This window comes from Phoenix dactylifera, unplaced genomic scaffold (assembly GCF_009389715.1).
Source record: "Phoenix dactylifera cultivar Barhee BC4 unplaced genomic scaffold, palm_55x_up_171113_PBpolish2nd_filt_p 000140F, whole genome shotgun sequence".
Taxonomy (NCBI): Eukaryota; Viridiplantae; Streptophyta; class Magnoliopsida; order Arecales; family Arecaceae; genus Phoenix; species Phoenix dactylifera.
In genome coordinates, this window is record NW_024067696.1 from 229501 (window position 1) to 235382 (window position 5882).

General features: G+C 30.2%; 1 long non-coding RNA gene across 1 annotated transcript; it reads right to left on the reverse strand.

Annotated features, from left to right (window-relative positions):
- Positions 1-4491: 4491 nt before the first annotated feature.
- Positions 4492-5882, reverse strand: LOC113462729. The gene is made up of 4 exons (XR_005507256.1): positions 5613-5882; positions 5346-5464; positions 4971-5199; positions 4492-4674 (listed from the first exon to the last, which is right to left on the reverse strand). It is a non-coding gene; the product is annotated as an uncharacterized LOC113462729 (long non-coding RNA).

A 5882-nucleotide genomic window follows, 5' to 3' on the forward strand; every position in this document is an offset into this window, starting at 1 on the left:
AAAAATAATTCATTCGAATATTTTCTCTACATATGCAAAAAAATTTGAAGCAAATTAGATTTTTAGTGAACTCTCAAAAAAAAAAAAAAAAAAAAACCATGCATAGAAAAAGATTCATGAACAAAATAAAGTTCATCGTAGTTATAAGAAGTCATGCGAAAAAGAGGAGGTCCACATGCACAAAAAAAAAAGAAAAATTTGAATTTAGGAGAAAATCAAATTTAGAGTTCTTTTCAAAGCAATTAATTCTTTTAGAAGCTATGTTAATATTAATTAGGACAAACTTTTCTTTCAAGAATATCTTATCCACCTCTTTTAATATTGTTAGAAAAAAATTTCTCTCCTTAACAAATTTAGAAGTCTGGTTAAAAAAGAAAAAAGACAATCTTTTCCTTAGTCATGGTGTAAAATAGACTCTCTTAATACTTTTTGCAAGTCATGGTAAAAAAATTTAAAAAGAAATCATATTCCAGTTTTGTAGTCATCAAAGAAGGAGAAAAAAAAAATATTTGTGAAAACTCCATGCACAAAAAAACCTTTTATTTATTCTGAGAACTCCATCAAAAGGGAAAAATTCGTTCATATATTTTCTCCCTCCATAGTCATTAAAAAAGGAAAAAAAATTGGGAACTCCATCTACAAAAAAAATTCCACTTCCTATTTATTTTGGGTACCCATGCATAAAAAAAAATCATTTCTTTCATTCATAATATTTCTTCCACCCATAGTCATGTAAAAAAAGGAAAAAAAATTGGGAACTCCATCTACAAAAAAAAATTCCACCACCTATTTATTTTGAGTACTCCATGCATAAAAAAATTCATTTATTATTTATTTTGGAAACTCCACATGCACACAAAAAATAATTCCTACATAATATGTTCACCACAAGCTTAAAAAATTCTGAATAAATTAGATTTTTAGTGAGACTTTTTCAAAAGGAATAAATTACATTTTTAGTGGTATTCTTGGAAAAGAAGAAAATATTTTGTTCATAAAGAAAAATTTCCATGTAGAAAAAGCAGTCATGTAAAAAAAGAAAAAAGAAATTTGGGAAATCCACATGTAAAAAAAAATAATTCTACTTCTTATTTATTTTGGGAACTCCAAATGCACAAGAAAAGAAAAAAGAAATTTGCTCATAATATTTCTTGCACAAGCATAAAAACTTTGAAATAAATTAGATTTTTAATGGTATTCTTAAAAGAAAATAATTTAATTTTTTAGTGGGACTTTTCAAAAAGGAAAAAAATACTTCGTTCAAAAAGGAAAACTCTCCACATGCACAAAAAATAGAAAAATAATTGTCCCTAATATTTTCTCCAAGAATACAAAAAATTAAAATAAATTTCATTTTTGGTGGGTCTTCAAAAAAGAATAAAATAATTTTTTAGTGGGCCACTTCAAAATGAAAAAAATATTTCATTTTAAAATAAAAATTATCCACATAAAAAAATCATGCCAAAAAATTTGACTTCTTATTTATTTTGGGAGCTCTACATGCACAAAAAAGGAGAAAAAAATCATTCATTCATAATAATTTCTCTATGAGTACAAAAAATTTGAAATAAATTTCATATTAGTTGGACTCTTCAAAACAAAAAATATTTCATTCAAAACTTAAATTTCAAAAGGGAATAAAAATAACAACTACAAAAAAAATCACATACAAAAAAATACATAACAATTGGAGGAAGTCATGTGAAAAAAAGGAAATGTCCTATACACAAAATAATTTAAGAAAAGTCAATTTAGAAAAAATGGATTAGAGTTCTTTTTGGAAGTTGTTAATATTTTTAGCACCTGGATTAAAGTTAGTTAGAAAATTTTTTGTTTCAGAAAATATTATAAACCACTTTTTTAATTATTTTAGAAAAAATATCTTGTTTTTAATATGGTTTAAGGAAGTCTCTAAAAAAGTTAAAAAAAAGTATTCCCATTTCCAAGTCATTATAAAAATATAAAAATATTTGGAAAATCTACACACAAAAGAAAATTCTGCTCCTTATTATTTGAAGACTCCACAAAAAATAAAAAAAATAATTGTTTTATAAATTTTTTCTTCATTCTGCAATTTGTAAAAAAAGGGAAAAAAGAATTGGAAAACTCTATGAAAAAAAAATCCACTTCTTATTTACTTTGGAAAATCCTGCATGCACGAAATAATAAAAAAATCATTCATTATATTTTCTCTACAAGCATACAAAATTGAAATAAATTAGATATTTAGTAGGACTCTTCAAAAAGAAATGGATTAGATTCTAATGGGACTCTTCATAAAAGAAAAAAAAATTCTATCTTAAAAGATAAATTCTCCATGTGCAAAAAAATTTTGTTCAAACAAAATTTTGCTTCTCATTTGCCTTGGAAATTCACATGCACAAAAAATGGAGAAAGATCTGTTGATAATATTTTCTTCATGAGAATGAAACAGGAATAAATTAGATTTTTAGTGAGTCTCTTCAGAAGGAAAAAATTATTTCACTGAAAAGGAAATTTTTCTTGCACAACATAAATCTGCCAAAAATTATGCTTCTTATTTATTTTGGGTACTTTACATGTACAATGAAAGAAAAAATAATTTGTTCGTAATATTTTCTCCACAAAACAAATTTCTTTTCTTGGTGAAATAATTTTCTCCACCATAAATAAATAATTACATACAAGTGACTAACAATAGATAAAGTGTTAAAGAGCATTGAAGGCAACAACTCTTAATCCTAAGCCCTAGAACAAATTCCATTTCTCTAATTTCGATGTCCTCTCTCTTCCTCTGTTCTTTCAAAACCCTATGAAAGCCCTCACAGATCCATCTCTCCACTGGAAGATTCTATAATTATAATCTTGTAATAAAGTATAAATATAAATTACATATAAACACTAATCATAGATAAAAATTTTAAAAAATAAAGAAGACAATAACTTGATACCAATCCTAAGCCATAAAATAACTCGCTCTATCTGTCACCTCTTTTAGAACCCTATGGAAACCCTCAAGGACCCATCTCTCCGTTGAGAGATTCAATGACAAAAGAAAATAGAAAAAAATATCTAGAATTAAATAACTGAAAGATTACAAAAACAATATCTAAAACTCTTTGTACTAAAGTAAACCCCTTCAAATGGAGCTCCATAAAGAGTTGTTTAGTAAGCTATGTAAAATAAAAGTTTCCAATGCCAGATAAGCTTCTAAAGGCGTTGAAATATCACATTTCACTTTTTTGTTTGATTAACTACTAAATTCACTCTTATTCTTTAGTCTATATATATATAGTAATATATATATATATATATATAATATATATATAATACTGAATTGAGTGAGAGGAAATTATTACTACTAAAGGATAGGCAGTCTGATCTGGTCTAAAACAACTCTTCATTTTTCCATGCACATCATTGATTAATCTAAAACTTCACCCAGTATGTTAACTCTATTTGTCAACTGGAGGACAACTGAAAATGTTTGAACTTCAATGTCAAACCAATACAAAATTGTGGAGTGTTGACTCAATATTGCATGTCTCAAGAACTATGTTACCTTATCTATAAAGTTCTTATTTCGAAAACCTTAACCATTTGGCCCCCACCCTGTGACTAGATTCCTACAGAAACCACAAATAAATTATACAATCAGGAAAAGAAAATATTCAAATGCAGATCAGTTGAAGAGAAAAGCTAGAATGCAAACTGAGTTCATAGTGGGTGATACTTAAGAAGGATGTCTATAACAAACTGAAATATTTTCTAACAAAGCAAGATCCTCAACCTCCCTCACCCAAGGCACACTCACGAAGCCACCATTAAAACTCCATCGGACTACCTCAAAAATGTGATGTTAATTGGTAAGAAAAATTCCTACCATCAATATGCCTGAAAAATATGAAGAAAAAAATGCATTCATTGATCATCAGTTTTGGAAAATAAATGCAAATATACATTCAGTATGAAGATGTTCTTAGCTCTTAGAATTTGCTATTATTGTATCATCATAATTCTTGTCTAGGATAAAGGGGTGAAAATGCAAAAATGAAATTAGCTAAGTTCAAATAAAGGGAACCAATAGTAGAGGAGCAGCTTCAAGGACTGGGGCATTCCTAATAGGCATCCTACTGAGCTATTGGTGCGCATAGAAAGGGATGTTCTTTGTGACAATACTACCATATTAACTAGGGAAGATGCTGGACTAAGATCTAACAATGGACATTATCAAATAAACGCCGTCACCTATGGTTATTCTTTAATTAAAATACTTAATGAAGTCATGATTTTATCATTTGAAACATGCCAAGAGTTAGTCGAGCAAGTAAGGACCAAAAGTTTTTTACAGCATTAGAGGCCTAGTACATCAAGTAACAACGGAAGCTGAAACCTTACAAATACATCACCAGGATTGTACCAAAATAAATGTTTAAAAGATAATTTTTCACAAAGGAAATTCACCTTCGTTTCAAGATCACATGAAAATATAACTCATAAAAATTATGGGACTTAAATGGTTAGGCGAAAGTTGAGCAAATGTTCTAGATGGAGATAAAACAAATTAGGAGCCCGGGTTAATTTTCATTGGCCGATCTTGCTGGGGACCTTGGTTTGGCACAAACACAACCTTAGTCTCAATCTAGCATTCTGCATGCGCACCATTCCCATTGTACTTAGACCACAAACTCACTTCTGCAAGAAACGTTCCAAACATCAGAGAAGCACAGAACCACAAATAGCTATCTTTGCTGTTGCTTAGAATGGGGACAACAAATAAAACACATATTGCACATATAAAGACTCTTATCTCCTTTTTCTATATTATTGATCCATCTCCAAAATAGGAACAGAAAAAATGTTACTTGCCTTGTCCTAGTGCACCAAAATATATGAACTAGAGAGCCATTTGATTATAAGATTTAAGAGAATTAAATATTTTAAAACCTAAGCTTAAATGACATAGATTGCTCATGCTGCAGGAAGCTAACCTCGTCAGGCTACGTGGTTGACATGGAGAAATGCTGAGCTCCAAATCGCTGTTTTCAGATAATGGAGAAGCACCAGTAGATTGAGTTGGTGGCAGTGGGGCTGTGGCTGGATTGATGGCACACTGGAGCTGGCTTGAAATGAAGAACATGTCCGGTTGGAATTGTTCGATGGAGTGAGAAATAAGGTCGAGACAACCTGCTCCTTCAAATTGCAGGAGACTCCTACCCGCTAAAACTCATTTATCAGCAATGAAAAAGTATATGAATTGCATGATAGAAATAGAAATATGATTATCTTTTTCTTTTTGCTACATAAATAGAAATCTGTTTGATGCCTCATCTAGAAGTCCAAGGATCATAGTTTGGTTCATTTACCATATGGTTAACACTGTGAACGCTTGCTGCTTCCCCTGAGTCTTCGATTAAAGGTAAGGCTTCGGAGGCTTCTGCACCTAGGGATGCAGCTTGGATTGTAATAATATTGGGGTCTTTTGCTGTACAAATAACCAATTTTTGGTCATATTTAAGAAACGGAGCCATTTCATGCAATTTGTAGGAAAGGGTTTAGGGGATTGGTGAACTCTTATTTTCACAAGAATGCATAATTTGCATGAAGGGCATTAGAGGGCTTGTAGAATTTACCAAATGATCGATTGTCCTAGAGATAATGATTAGTGTCTTCCATACCCTCAAGGGGATTTTTAATGATGATGCTGAGGCAGAAGTTTTCGGTGCAGGAGCCTGTAAATATACACATGATTAGTCACAATGAAGTGGTGAATTACGAATGGTAAACTCAAACTAACAGTTGATAGTAATTGATATTTTTGGTGAGCAAGAGCTAATAAGTTGAATGAATGTGACTAACTGGATGACTAATCACCATGTCAGAAAGCTGGACTGCACTTCTTT